This window comes from Schistocerca gregaria, chromosome 2, assembly GCF_023897955.1.
Source record: "Schistocerca gregaria isolate iqSchGreg1 chromosome 2, iqSchGreg1.2, whole genome shotgun sequence".
NCBI classification, from domain to species: Eukaryota; Metazoa; Arthropoda; class Insecta; order Orthoptera; family Acrididae; genus Schistocerca; species Schistocerca gregaria.
This window is the reverse complement of record NC_064921.1, coordinates 341813298-341829445: the sequence shown is the minus strand read 5'-3', so window position 1 is coordinate 341829445 and position 16148 is coordinate 341813298. Positions and strand designations below refer to the sequence as shown.

General features: G+C 44.5%; 1 protein-coding gene and 1 non-coding gene across 5 annotated transcripts in view; both read left to right on the top strand.

Annotated features, from left to right (window-relative positions):
- Window positions 1-16148, top strand: part of LOC126337013 (protein PALS2) — a 359531-nt gene that overhangs the window by 6353 nt on the left and 337030 nt on the right. The gene's annotated exons all lie outside the window — the stretch shown is intronic.
- Window positions 2638-2712, top strand: Trnas-cga (transfer RNA serine (anticodon CGA)). Its single transcript has one exon. It is a non-coding gene; the product is annotated as a tRNA-Ser (tRNA).

Sequence of the window (16148 nt, the reverse complement as noted above, 5' to 3'; positions counted from 1 at the left end):
CTGTTGTCTACATGAAAGTCGCGTTGTTCGACCCTGGTGAGATATTGCAGAAATACCTTGACAGAATGTCTGCATGGTGTAATGAATGCCTGCTTTATTTAAATGTGGATTAATGTAATATAATACCAATAGCAAAGACAAGGACCTATACTAACTTGTTACATGATTTGTGGTGGACATGTTGAGCACATCACACCATATACAGGCTGTTACAAAAAGGTACGGCCAAACTTGCAGGAAACATTCCTCACACAAAAATAAAGAAAAGATATTATGTGGACATGTGTCCGGAAACGCTTAATTTCCATGTTAGAGCTCATTTTAGTTTCGTCGGTATGTACTGTACTTCCTCGATTCACTGCGAGTTGGCCCAGTTGAAGGAAGGTAATGTTGACTTCGGTGCTTGTGTTGACATGTGACTCATTGCTCTACAGTACTAGCATCAAGCACATCAGCACGTAGAATCAACAAGTTAGTGTATATCATGAACGTGGTTTTGCAGTCAGTGCAATGTTTACAAATGCGGAGTCGTCAGATTCCCATTTGATGTATGGATTAGCACGGGGCAATAGCGGTGGCGCGGTACATTTGTATCGAGACAGATTTGCAGAACGAAGGTGTCCCGACAGGAACACGTTTGAAGCAATTGATCGGCGTATTAGGGAGCTCAGAACATTCCAGCCTATGACTCGCGACTGGGGAAGACTTCCAACGAGGAGGACACCTGCAATGGACGAGGCAATTCTTCGTGCAGTTGACGATAACCCTAATGTCAGCGTCAGAGAAGTTACTGCTGTACAAGGTAAGGTTGACCACGTCACTGTATGGAGAGTGCTACGGGAGAACCATTTGTTTCCGTACCATGTACAGCGTATGCAGGCGCTATCAGCAGCTGATTGGCCTCCAAGGGTACACTTCTGCGAATGGTTCATCCAACAATGTGTCAATCCTCATTTCAGTGCAAATTTTCTCTTTACGGATGAGGCTTCATTCCAACGTGATCAAATTGTAAATTTTCACAATCAACATGTGTGGGCTGACGAGAATCCGCCCGCAATTGTGCAATCACGTCATCAACACAGATTTTTTGTGAACGTTTGGGCAGGCATTGTTGGTGATGTCTTGATTGGGCCCCATGTTCTTCAACCTACGCTCAGTGGAGCACGTTATCATGATTTCATACGGGATACTCTACCTGTGCTGCTAGAACATGTGCCTTTACAAGTACGACACAACATGTGGTTCATGCACGATGGAGCTCCTGCACATTTCAGCCGAAGTTTTCGTACGCTTCTCAACAACAGATTCGGTGACTGATGGAATGGTAGAGGCGGACCAATTCCATGGCCTCCACGCTCTCCTGACCTCAACCCTCTTGACTTTCATTTATGGGGGCATTTTAAAGCTCTTGTCTACGCAACCCCGGTACCAAATGTAGAGACTCTGCTCCTATTGTGGACGGCTGTGATACAATACACCATTCTCCAGGGCTGCATCAGCGCATCAGGGATTCCATGCGACGGAGGATGGATGCATGTATCCTCGCTAACGGAGGACATTTTGAACATTTCCTGTAACAAAGTGTTTGAAGTCACGCTGGTACGTTCTGTTGCTGTGTGTTTCCATTCCATGGTTAATGTGATTTGAAGAGAAGTAATAAAATGAACTCTAACATGGAAAGTAAGCGTTTCCGGACACGTCCTGAAAGTTTGGCCGTACCTTTTTGTAACACCCTGTATACGTACTGGAGGATAATACTAAGGAGTGATCTGAAGTGGGACGATTGTCTCGTCCCAGCACAGGCCCTGTCACCAGCTTGGGGCAAAGCTGTGGCCTGTATGGTGCAATCAGGACGTTGTCGACAACGTGTCTGAGGTCTACTAAGTTACCTTGCGTAGAGTGATGCTTAGCACAGGTGATTTTGGAGTGGAAAGGAGAAGCTGGCTTTTTAGGGTGTAAATAAGTTTGCAAACACTTAAGGATACAACTTAAAAGCAATTTATATCCCAATAGTTCAATCTTATTCAGAGAGGTGTCCTACAGTGGCTTCATATCTTCGTACATCAACAATTACACTCTACCACCCTATATGTTGGCCCTTTCCAGCAACTTCTGGTTCCTGAGTTCTACCTTTCGCTATCAGAGGCAAGCGCTCTACTAGAAACTCGTTCCCACAATAAACAAATACTCTAACCGCAATAGGAGACAATTGTGAGATAGTGCTTGTTTCTCTGTATACTCTGACATACAGAAAATACTAATTACCATTCGTTGCGACTCACGCAGTTAGATACCTTATTCACATTAGGAGACAAGTGCAAGACTCCGCTTGTTGGTCTGTATGTTCTGATACACAAAAATACCATTATTTGTGAGCGACTCACGCCATCATTCACAATAGAAGACAGTGATAGTTTGCTCCTATATTTTGAGACACAGAAAATATCAACTATTACTAGTCACTACTACTGGAGACAAACTCTACAGAAACTTCCTGGCAGATTAAAGCTGTGTGCCGGACCGAGACTCGATCTCGTTCTAGTTCTGCAAGGTTCGCAGGAGAGCTTCTGTAAAGTTTAGAAGGTAGGAGACGAGGTACTGGCAGAAGTAAAGCTGTGAGGACGGGGCGTGAGTCGTGGTTGGGTAGCTCAGTTGGTAGAGCACTTGCCCGCGAAAGGCAAAGGTCCCGAGTTCGATTCTCGGTCCGGCACACAGTTTTAATCTGCCAGGAAGTTTCATATGAGCGCACCCTCCGCTGCAGAGTGAAAATCTCATTCTGGAAACTCTACAGAGATTGTTCCTCATTAACAGGCAGAAAACTCGAGATACGAGGGGCGGTCAAGAAGTAATGCGACGCACTTTTTTTCTCTGCCTACTTCTGTTCAAAAAATGTGGAATTTGTTGTGGGACATCGAGTGGAATATTCCCGCTTCGGCCCCCGTAGTTTCACGAAGATCCGGTGGCGCTATACATAGCCTTCGGAATGGCGTCTGTGACAGAGGTGCAGAGAGCTGTCATTGAGTTTCTTTTGGTGGAAAACCAGAGCATCGAAGATATTCGTAGGCGCTTGCAGAATGTCTACGGAGACCTGGCAGTGAACAAAAGCACGGTGAGTCGTTGGGCGATGCGTCGGTCAACAGCGCAACAAGTGGCGCATACCTGTCCGATCTCCCACGTGCCGACCCACCGCACGTGCAGCCACTTGCATCTGTCTGGCCGAATGAACAACGATCGACGCAAACGTGGGAAGCAGTACGTGGATGACTGGGAGGTGGGTGCTGCAGCAAGACGTGGGAAGCAGTACGTGGATGACTGGGAGGTGGGTGCTGCAGCAAGACGTTGGCTCCGGCGTCGACCAGTCGAGAGGTGCCGTGTGGACATCCAGGCCTTGCGTTGAACGGAGGTTATGTTGAAAAACAGAGTTCGTAGCCAAAAGAGGGAGGAATGATATGGTGTACTGAAATCGTGAATGAAACTAACATGTTTTCAGAAAAAAATGTGTTGCATCACTTACTGAAAGCCCCAAATAACTGTTGCCAAATACTTGTCGGAAACTCAGTTCTTCTGCGTCGAATTTATACAGACTTCCTCTAGTTTTTTTACTGCACCAGTGTCAAAGTGTGACTCTATGCGACTGCTCTCGATGACTCGGCTGTTGTACCAGCTTCTTCCTGGTAATCACTCCGTGACACAGATACTGACTGCGACTGCTTTGCTCGTGAGTGCGTTTCTCTAGGAGCATTCCTTTTCCACATGTTACCGAAGGTGTTCCTGATTTTTTGGAGACGTACAGTCTCGGTTGAAAATGTTCTCAAACACGGCAGCCTCGCCATTACTTCCGTGTTCGCCTCTACCTCCTGGCTGCGGTTTTTTGCTATTGTATACAGGTGTGTCATCACCCCAGTGATGATCGTGGTTGTGGCACATCACTTTCGTTTCTGTGTGTCGACAGATATGCTTGCTCTGCTTTCCACCGACCGCATGCTACACACAACACGCGTCTCCTTACATTATTAGAATTTGACAGCCATGACACTTCTTACATTAATAACATTTCATAACTATGACGTGATCATGTAAAAGGCGAATAAAAACAGATTTGTTGGAAGGGCCCTGGGAATATGTGAGAAAATGCAGTGCATCTGTAAACAAGGTCATATACAGGACTGTAGTGCGACCGACTCTAGAATTTTGTTTCAATGTTTGGAGTGGGAACGACAAGAGACATTAGTCGAATTCAGAAGCACGCTACCGGCCTCTGTGACCGAGCGGTTCTAGGCGCTCCAGTCCAGAACTGCGGTACTGCTACGGCCGCAGGTTCGAATCCTGCCTCGGGCAAGGATGTGTGATGTCCTTAGGTTTGTTAGGTTTAAGTAGTTCTAAGCCTAGAGAACTGATGACCTCAGATGTTAAGTCCCATAGTGCTTAGAGCCGTTTCCACCATTTGAAGAAACGCGTCGTTACGATTGTTACAGGTAGGTGTTGCCCATACAAAAGTGTAACAGAAATTCGTCAATCTGAATTCTTGGAAGAAAGGTAGCGTAGATTAAGCGAAACTCTGTCGGGTAAATTTAGAGAACCTGCGGTCGAAGAATCCTGTACGGCTATTGCGCTGCCGACACCGTATATCATGGGTATGGATCATGATGAGAAGACACGAGAGATTAGGGCACTCATTTTTCCTTTGTTCAGTACGCAACTGTGGCAGGACAGAATGCAGGTAATACTGCTATGCTGTACCTTCCGCCGTGCGCTGTACAGAGGCTTGTGGAGTATACATGGTGGACCGGAACTCCACCGACAAACTTTCTGAGGTTGTTCAGAGACAATGTATGAGGGACTCACGGTTTCTGGCAGCTTGTTGCAGAATTATTGTAATTCGTTTGGTTTCTTGCCCACATTAGCTTTGTATTTGTAGTGCACTGAAATTAGTGCACAACAGTGCGGACGTCGAAGGTATCCGTTGTTCTTCTTGTTTCCATCCTCTCACGGTAGCTGTTGTTGGCAACACTAGTACCCATTTTACTCTTCATCTTCAAGCACTCCTCTGTCTTGGGCTCGGTTTTTTTTTTTTTTCGGCAGTGTTGGTTTTACATTAACAACGATACACAGCTGTGTGGATAGGTTTTCTGGCGAGTGTTCACTGAATATAATGGAAGAGTGGCACGACAACACTATGCCGAGCTATTCCCGCAGCAATAGGAACCACGTCACAGTTCAGGGTTGTTGCATTACTCTGTGATGTATGGTGTACATTTCGGTTATAGCCTATTACAGACCTCTTCCCTGTTGTGAAGGTATTTGTACAGAAACAAGGACGATTGGTGAAACAAACCAAACCAAATAAATCGTAATTGCGTTACTAGTCTGTAACGAGCCGCTGGAGACCAGGCGACCCTATACGCCGGCCGCAGTGGCCGAGCGGTTCTAGGCTCTAGAGTCTGGAACCGCGCGACCACTTCGGTCGCAGGTTCGAATCCTGCCTCGGGCATGGATGTGTGTGCTGTCTTCAGGTTAGTTAGGTTTAAGTAATTCTAACTTCTAGGGGACTGATGACCTCAGAAGTTAAGTCCCATAGTGCTCAGAGCCATTTGAACCATTTTGAACGGTATATCAAATATTCAGAGGGCTGCCTGAACAACCTCTGAAAGTTTCTCGGTGGTTTTCTGGTTAACGCTGTACATGTACATCAACAATGTTGACCTGCCAGAGGAGAGTAGTCACAGCACGCGTCATTGTCGATGGAACGAAGTAAGGCGGCATAGTGGTTACAGCAATGGACTCGCATTCGAGAGATCCCTGTCTGGTCATCCAGGTTTATGTTTTCTATCGTTTCCCTAAATCACTTAAGGCGAACGTTGGGGCGATTCCCATGAGAAGGACGCGACCTGTTCACTTCCAAAAACCGCTCACCGATTGGTTCCCGTTCGTCTCCAACGCCTTACCTTCCATCAGTGCTAAAATGATTTTGCTGTTCTCAAAGTGCCCATTCTTGACAGATGAACGCCCAAATTAGCTCTGTCAGATATCGTGATGCAAGGTGTCATTGGAAAGGGCAAAAAGGGGGGGGGGGGGGGGGAAGGTCGTTGATTTCGGCCTGCTCCTGTGTAGCAATTGTATGGACGACTATAGTAATATGACGACAGTGTAGTGTCACAGACAAATGTGCCATAACTCTATGTACTGAGGGAGGTGACTTGGTGGTTTGGACACTGGACTCGCCTTTAAATTCGCATCCCGCCATCCAGACTTACGTGTCCGTGATTTCCCTAAACCACTCCAAGCGAAAGGTGGGACGGTTCTTTTGAAAGGGCACGGCCGATTTACTTCCCCATCCTTAAAACATTTCCAGCCTGTGCTCGACCTCAGTGTTGACTTGAAACTTAGGTTTGCCCACAAGAAATTTTCTTCAAATGAGAATGTGAGACGAGTATTTTGCAGAGTTTGACAGAACCTATTTTTCCCATGGGATAAAAAAAAAACTGGAGGACCGCTGGACCAAATGTATATTCCTCGAAGGAGACTATGTCGAGAAGGAAGGTGAGTTCTTTGCAAAACAAACATTTTTTCTTGCTTTTTTACCAGACTTGCCAAATCACACTCGTACTTGAAAAGTCGATACTGGAAGACAGATGATAAAGATAGAGAATTCATCAAACCAGTGAATGAAACAATGGTCACTATAAAGCCCTATTTATTACCAGTCCTTATAGACTCCACGTTAAACACAACAACAAAGAAGATTTACTTTCATGAAGTATCAATACAGGTTACAATCGAATTAAATTGTCAACACCCTGACAAAGGCCAAATAAGGGATCCGGAATGAGTAAGTTTGAACCAGCGCATTTAGGGAAGCAACTAAGTCTGCGGAAGCCAAACAATGATTGCCGATTATTAATCTAGAAGAAAGAAAAGAACAACAGAAGGAATCATGCACGCACCTACTGCGTTGAGTGGATGTATGTAGAGCCTGCAATTGCTAATAAGAGTAATTGAAATAAAAATGTGGAAGTCCTAACATGGATCGGAAGCCTTCACATACATACTACAGCTCGGCCTGTGAACGCTACTGTTTCTCGCTATACTTAAGAGTTACCAGTGCCTGACTGTTGTGAAGGCTACAAGACTCTAAGTCATCTGTCCTGCATCGAAGACTGCTCTCCTTCAGAGCCCAGAGTCGAAGTCCATCTCCTGCACAAAGTGCCCCCTGCCGAGTCTCGGATGGAAGAATTCTACTGGCACCCCCAAGAAAGAAGTGAATGTGTACTTTCACTTTGTGAGTGTGAGCCATGTGCATGAAAATTATCGCCGATGACAGTGGTTCTTCTAAGTGCCAACCCATCAGATACGTTCTAGCAAGGCAGCAATCTACCTCCCATGCTCAGTTTTAATATGATTAATCAACAATAGGGATTTTTAGCGCTGCAGCTCAGAAACAAGCAGCATTTGACTCCCATAGTCTGTGCTGTTTCTTGTTTCAGCCAATAAGGCTTCCCCAACATACACAAAGGAGAGCTCCATTCTCACACTCCAGAATTTATTCATGTTAACCAGTGGTGGCTGCTCATACAGTTTCTTAGCAAAAACCCAACAACCTCAATTACGTTGGCCAGCCCGATAGCTGATGGTGCCATAGTGCCAAACACAGAGTTGCAGGACGGCCTGTTTTCATTCCATCTCTTAGATCTTATCTCTAAACTGTCCCTTGCCCAGAATTTCCCAGAATGCACGGATCCCGCAGAGCTTAGTTCTCTAAATCTCTGCACACCCTATTGCTGTTAGCTTATGGGAAAAATTCACGATTCGGACCTGTCGTTGGTGGACGCGCCATTTTAAAAACAGTCTTTTATTACTCGTTGCCTCTCGTCACTTAGAACGCAAGTACTATTGTCATCCGAAAGAGTCCGGCGGGTGTCTGCTGACACACAATACGCCGGGCCTAGCAGCTTCCTGCGTGGCCTCTAGTCTCCCGCGGCGGTCGTGGCACGTGCAGTTCGAAAAGGACCCGTAGCCCCTCGGGACTAATGGCTCGTCAGTGACACTCCCGTCTCTGCTCTGCGAGGCTTCACTCAATTCAATAGTACTCTGAACTACTCATTTAAGCGATCATCCACAAAACTACACTACTGGCCATTAAAATTGATATACCAAGAAGAAATGCAGATGATAAACGGGTATTCATGGGACAAATATATTATACTAGAACTGACATGCCATTACATTTTCATGCAATTTGGGTGAATAGATCCTGAGAAATCGGTACCCAGAACAACCACCTCTGGCCTTAATAACGGCCTTGATACGCCTGGTCATTGAGTCCAACAGAGCTTGGATGGCGTGTACAGGTATAGCTGCCCATGCAGCTTCAACACGATACCACAGTTCATCAAGAGTAGTGACTGGCGTATTGTGACGAGCCAGTTGCTCGGCCACCATTGACCAGACGTTTTCAATTGGTGAGAGATATAGAGAATGTGCTGGCCAGGGCAGCAGTCGAACATTTTCTGGATCCAGAAAGGCCCGTACAGGACCTGCAACACGCGGTCGTGCATTATCCTGCTGAAATGTAGGGTTTCGCAGGGATCTACATCTACATCTACATCCGTACTCCGCAAGCCACCTGACGGTGTGTGGCGGAGGGTACCCTGAGTACCTCTATCGGTTCTCCCTTCTATTCCAGTCTCGTATTGTACGTGGAAAGAAGGACTGTCGGTATGCTTCTGTGTGGGCTCTAATCTCTCTGATTTTATCCTCATGGTCTCTTCGCGAGATATACGTAGGAGGGAGCAATATACTGCTTGACTCTTCGGTGAAGGTATGTTCTCGAAACTTCAACAAAAGCCCGTACCGAGCTACTGAGCGTCTCTCCTGCAGAGTCTTCCACTGGAGTTTATCTATCATCTCCGTAACGCTTTCGCAATTACTAAATGATCCTGTAACGAAGCGCGCTGCTCTCCGTTGGATCTTCTCTATCTCTTCTATCAACCCTACCTGGTGCAGATCCCACACTGCTGAGCAGTATTCAAGCATTGGGCGGACAAGCGTACTGTAACCTACTTCCTTTGTTGTCGGATTGCATTTCCTCAGGATTCTTCCAATGAATCTCAGTCTGGCATCTGCTTTACCGACGATCAACTTTATATGATCATTCCATTTTAAATCACTCCTAATGCGTACTCCCAGATAATTTATGGAATTAACTGCTTCCAGTTGCTGACCTGCTATTTTGTAGCTAAATGATAAGGGACCTATCTTTCTATGTATTCGCATCACATTACACTTCGCTACATTGAGATTCAATTGCCATTCCGTGCACCATGCGTCAATTCGCTGCAGATCCTCCTGCATTTCAGTACAATTTTCCATTGTTGCAACCTCTCGATACACCACAGCATCATCTGCAAAAAGCCTCAGTGAACTTCCGATGTCATCCACCAGGTCATTTATGTATATTGTGAATAGCAACGGTCCTATGACACTCCCCTGCGGCACACCTGAAATCACTCTTACTTCGGAAGACTTCTCTCCATTGAGAATGACGTGCTGCGTTCTGTTATCTAGGAACTCCTCAATCCAATCACACAATTGATCTGATAGTCCGTATGCTCTTACTTTGTTCATTAAACGACTATGGGGAACTGTGTCAAACGCCTTGCGGAAGTCAAGAAACACGGCATCTACCTGTGAACCCGTGTCTAAGGCCCTCTGAGTCTCGTGGACGAATAGCGCGAGCTGGGTTTCACACGATCGTCTTTTTCGAAACCCATGCTGATTCCTACAGAGTAGATTGAATGAAGGGTAGAGCTACGGGCCGTAACACCTCTGAAATGTAACGTCAACTGTTCAAAGTGTCATCAATGCGAACAAGAGGTGAGCGAGACGTGTAACCAATGGCACCCCATACCATCATGCCGGGTGATACGCCAGTGTGGCGATGACGAATACACGCTTCCAATGTGCGTTCACCGTGATGTCGTCAAACACGGATGCGACCATCAAGATGCTGTTAACAGAACCTGGATTCATCCGAAAAAATGACGTTTTGCCATTCGTGCACCCAGGTTCGTCGTTGAGCACCCCATCGCAGGCGCTCCTGTCTGTGATGCAGCGTCAAGGGTAACCGCAGCCATGGTCTCCGAGCTGATAGTCCATGCTGCTGCAAACGTCGTCGAACTGTTCGTGAAGATGTTGTTGTCTTGCAAACGTCCCTATCTGCTGACTCAGGGACCGAGACGTGGCCGCACGATCCGTTACAGCCATGCGGATGAGATGCCTGTCATATCTACTGCTAGTGATACGAGGCCGTTGGGATCCAGCACGGCGTTCCGTTTTACCCTCCTGAACCCACCGATTCCATAGTCTGCTAATAGTCATTGGATCTCGACCAACGTGAGCAGCAATGTCGCGATACGGTAAACCGCAATCGCGATAGGCTACAATCTGACCTGTATCAAAGTCGGAAACGTGACGGTACGCATTTCTCCTCCTTACACGAGGCATCACGACAACGTTTCACCAGGCAACGCCGGTCAACTGCTGTTTGTGTATGAGAAATCGGTTGGAAACTTTCCTCATGTCAGCACGTTGTAGGTGTCGCCACCGGCGCCAACCTTGTGTGAATGCTCTGAAAAGCTAATGATTTGCACATCATAGCATCTTCTTCCTGTCAGCTTCGTGGTGTAGCAATTTTAATGGCCAGTAGTGTAAATTAATGTGGAATTCTAGTGGTTAAATACGGCAATTTTGGCGCTAACCTTTTCACTACTTGTACTTCCGTCTCTCGACAGAAATTAATTAAGATTAGGTGGTTTTATCAATTTAATAGAGTCTGATTATGATGCATGGCAGTTTTTATAAAAATGGTAGGGTACTATAAGTTCTGGAGAGACTACTTTGTTTTGGGATCGTAATTGACCTTGAACAGGCATTTTGCATTTATGGCGATCGTATTATATTAAATGAGCTTACAGTGTAATAGTTTGTTTCTTTGACTTACTACCAAATCATTGCCCAATACAGTATTTCATAAATGAGTCGTGTCGCACTCTCTATCGTAGAACTGATTACAAACACTCGTTACAAACGAAATCGTGCAAGTGAGGGAAGAAAAAGTTCAAAGCTCTGTCGATGACAAGGCGTTGCAAACGAACCCGACATTTTGTGATTCAGGGAAATCGTAGAAAACCTACATCTGGTTGACTGGACGGGGATTTGAACCACTGTTTTCTCGAATGCGAGTCCAGTGCTTTACCTCAGTACCATCTGAATGGGTGTCACGATTGAGTGGAGCCAAGATAAATCCTGAAGGTTTGTCGCTTCATCGACAAATGACGTGTGAGCAGAGCTAACGTTGGGAATTCAAGAAGACAAGGTGACATCCTGAAGCGTCCCCTTAGAAAAATTATAAAAGACTGTGCTTAAACTGACAAATATTTTTTGCGCAACGCAATCTGACTTTTAATAATCCCTACAAAAGAATGGCCCTGACTTACATTAACCTATATCTTTCACAAATCACTTACCTCACAAAAATTTTCGTTACTCGAACTACTGCAATACAGCGAGCGCCACTACTGCCAGCTATATAAAAGATTCGAACTACTGAAGGCACTAACTACTGATAGGCACAGTTAGCAAATGAAAAATTTTGTAGACAACAAACAATGTATTTACCTTAATAGTGTTCAAAAGTTTTATATATATATATATATATATATATATATATATATATATATATATATATATATAATCAGTTCATGACATCCAGTCTTACAAATTTACTGCCTCTGATGGACACACGTCCAGATCATCCGCTCGTAAAACTCCGCCATCTCACTCCCCCACTCCCCACATCCACCACTGCTGTCGGCTCACCTCCAACTGCGCAATGCTACGCACTGTTAACATCCAACTGCCCAACACTACAATGGCTAATATTGCAACAATGCCACCCAGTCACAGACTACACACAGACAGTGATTTTCATACGGAGCGCTACGTGGCGTTACCAATATAAACCAAGACAGCCTACTTACAATCCTTGTTGGGGAACACCATATTCATAATTTGAGGCTCTTTGTTACCTAAATAAACGGTCCTCCGCCTATGTTGGACGTCAGCATGCAATACTCACTCACAGACGGCAGGCGGCAGCATTAGCCGAAACGGCTAAGTTCGTTAAAGTAAACCGTGCACAGCAAAATGGCGCCGAGACAACTGTGATGCACCGTGGGCCATAGAAGAAAGGAGTGAACGACGGCTACGTAGATGTGTATGGTTGAACAGACACGCACATATTGAGCAATTGACTACCCGGATGAACCGAGGGGCTACCAACAGTGTCTCCTCGACGACAGTTCAGAGAACGTAAGGGCCTCGGAAGCAGGTGGCTGGTTCCTGCACCCATGCTGCCCGCTGTTCATCGGAGACGAAGGCTGGAATTTGCCCCCTGATACCGCAACTGGATTCCACTGAGTACCCTTCTCAGATAATTCACATTTTATGCTCCATCGTTGGCGTCTAAGGCGTGAAACGTCTGAAAGCAAACACTTTGCAACCAAAAGGGAGCGTTATGATGTGGGGAGTGTTTTCATAGCATTCCTTCAGTAGTATCGTCATTCTGGAAGGTCCAGTGTCTATCAACCCTGCCACAACAAAGGTCAAAAATTAATTATGATTGTAGTGTTGCTCACGCTGCTAAATATTGCACTTTCGGGCAACAACAAAGTTATGTTATGTGGCAAGTGTCGTTAGAGCACAGTTAATAAAGTCATTTCTTGAAATAATGCATAAACTAGGCACTCATCGTTTCGTGTTTCCCACGATGGTCTCGTTGTGAACTCGTGGCTCAATCGTCGAAAATTTAGGTAGCGATGATTCCAAAGGTGCAAAGAGGCCTAGGTGTTATCCTGCCATATACAAAAGTTTTATAGATGTGTTTCATAAACAATTCTTGAAGATTAAACTTTTGCAAGTTAGGACAATCGTGATGTAAAATCAGCACTCCGAATTTAAGTTACACTTCTTTTTTATTACTTTTGTTGCAATATCACGTAACTCGTTCCAAAACATCACTTCACAATATGAAACATACTTGAAAATATCTTCCTCACTGTTAAACTTCACATTTCATAAACTGACTACAATTTGCGTCTTTTTAACATGGCGACCAAAACTTGACTCTCTAATAACCGCTTACGCGCCCAAGAATCAGAGTTACAAGTACGTCAAAAATCATAGTGACAAAAGAAAGAATACACAAGAATAATATCATTGCAATATATACATATCGATGTATCGAAGTACCTCTACGACAGAACGACAGAATAACACAGGACTATGGCCACGTCGATGTAACAGGCCAGACATGGCGCGTACCGATTAGCTTCGTGAAGAGCGGACCGACTACAGTGCACCGTTCAGCCAACTTTATGTTCTGGTCTCTGTCAGGTAGTTGCCGCTACTGCAGCCGCCTTTTGCGCTCCTTAGGGTAGAGGCATCAATCCTAGGTCACTGTCGCTTGCAGATGTTTTCAGTATCTACATTAATGAAATCAAATCTGAATGTTGTCACAGAAATATGTTAACTATTTTACAGAAACACAGCAGAATGTTGCTGATATCGAGAGGTTGAGGTGAGGTGCCGTATGTTGTTGTTATTGTGCTCTTCAGTCCTGCGACTGGTTTGATGCAGCTCTCCATGCTACTCTATCCTGTGCAAGCTTCTTCATCTCCCAGTACATACTGCAACCTACATCCTTCTGAATCTGCCTAGTGTATTCATCTCTTGGTCTCCCTCTACGATTTTTACCCTCCGCACTGCCCTCCAATACTAAACTGGTGATCCCTTGATGCCTCAGAACATGTCCTACCAACCGATCCCTTCTTCTGGTCAAGTTGTGCCACAAACTCCTGTTCTCCCCAATCCTATTCAATACGTCCTCATTAGTTATGTGATCTACCCATCTAATCTTCAGCATTCTTCTGTAGCACCACATTTCGAAAGCTTCTATTCTCTTCTTGTCCAAACTACTTATTGTCCATGTTTCACTTCCATACATGGCTACACTCCATACAAATACTTTCAGAAATGTCTTCCTGACACCTAAATCTATACTCGATGTTAACAAATTTTTCTACTTCAGAAACGCTTTCCTTGCCATTGCCAGTCTACATTTTATATCCTCTCTACTTCGACCATCATCAGTTATTTTGCTCCCCAAATAGCAAAACTCATTTACTACTTTAAGTGTCTCATTTCCTAATCTAATTCCCTCAGCATCACCCGACTTAATTCGACTACATTCCATTATCCTCGTTTTGCCTTTGTTGATGTTCATCTTATATCCTCCTTTCAAGACACTGTCCATTCCATTCAACTGCTCTTCCAAGTCCTTTGATTTCTCTGACAGAATTACAATGTCATCGGCGAACCTCAAAGTTTTTATTTCTTCTCCATGGATTTTAATACCTACTCCAAAGTTTCCTTTACTGCTTGCTCAATATACAGATTGAATAACATCGGGGAGAGGCTACAACCCTGTCTTACTCCCTTCCCAACCACTGCTTCTCTTACGTGTCCCACGACTCTTATAACTGCCATCTGGTTTCTGTACAAATTGTAAATAGCCTTTCGCTCTCTGTATTTTACCCCTGCAACCTTTAGAATTTGAAAGAGAGTATTCCAGTCAACATTGTCAAAAGCTTTCTCTAAGTCTACAAATGCCAGAAATTTAGGTTTGCTTTTCCTTAATCTAGCTTCTAAGATAAGTCGTAAGGTCAGTATTGCCTCACGTGTTCCAGTATTTCTACGGAATCCAAACTGATCTTCCCCGAGGTCGGCTTCTACTAGTTTTTCCATTCGTCTGTAAATAATTCGTGTTAGTATTTTGCAGCTATGGCTTATTAAACTGGTTGTTCGGTAGTTTTCACATCTGTCAACACCTGCTTTCTTTGGGATTTCAATTATTATATTCTTCTTGAAGTCTGAGGGTATTTCGCCTGTCTCATACATCTTGCTCACCAGATGGTAGAGTTTTGTCAGGACTGGCTCTCCCAAGGCCGTCAGTAGTTCTAATGGAAAGTCGTCTACTCCTGGGGCCTTGTTTCGACTCAGGTCTTTCAGTGCTCTGTCACACTCTTCACGCAGTATCGTATCTCCCATTTCATCTTCATCTACATCCTGTTCCATTTCCATAATATTGTCCTCAAGAGGGTCCTCTATATACTCCTTCCACCTCTGTTTTCCCTTCTTTGCTTAGAACTGGGTTTCCATCTGAGCTCTTGATATTCATACAAGTGGTTCTCTTTTCTCCAAAGGTCTCTTTAATTTTCCTGTAGGCAGTACCTATCTTACCCCTAGTGAGATAAGCCTCTACATCCTTACATTTGTCCTCTAGCCATTCCTGCTTAGCCATTTTGCACTTAATGTCAATCTCATTTTTGAGACATTTGTATTTCTTTTTGCCTGCTTCATTTACTGCATTTTTATATTTTCTCCTTTCATCTATTAAATTCAGTATTTCTTCTGTTACCCAAGGATTTCTACTAGCCCTCGTCTTTTTACCTACTTGATCCTCTGCTGCCTTCACTACTTCATCCCTCAAAGCTACCCATTCTTCTTCTACTGTATTTCTTTCCCCCATTCCTGTCAATTGTTGCCTTATGCTCTCCCTGAAACTCTGTACAACCTCTGGTTCTTTCAGTTTATCCAGGTCCCACCTCCTTAAGTTGCCACCTTTTTGCAGTTTCTTCAGTTTTAATCTACAGGTCATAACCAATAGATTGTGGTCAGAGTCCACATCTGCCCCTGGACATGTCTTACAATTTAAAACCTATTTCCTAAATCTCTGTCTTAGCATTATATAATCTATCTGATGCCTTTTAGTATCTCCAGGGTTCTTCCATGTATACAACCTTCTTTCATGGTTCTTAAAACAAGTGTTAGCTGTGATTAAGTTGTGCTCTGTGCAAAATTCTACCAGGCGGCTTCCTCTTTCATTTCTTAGCCCCAATCCATATTCACCTACTACGTTTCATTCTCTCCCTTTTCCTACACTCGAATTCCAGTCACCCATGACTATTAAATTTTCGTCTCCCTTCGCTATCTGAATAATTTCTTTTATTTCATCATACATTTCTTCAATT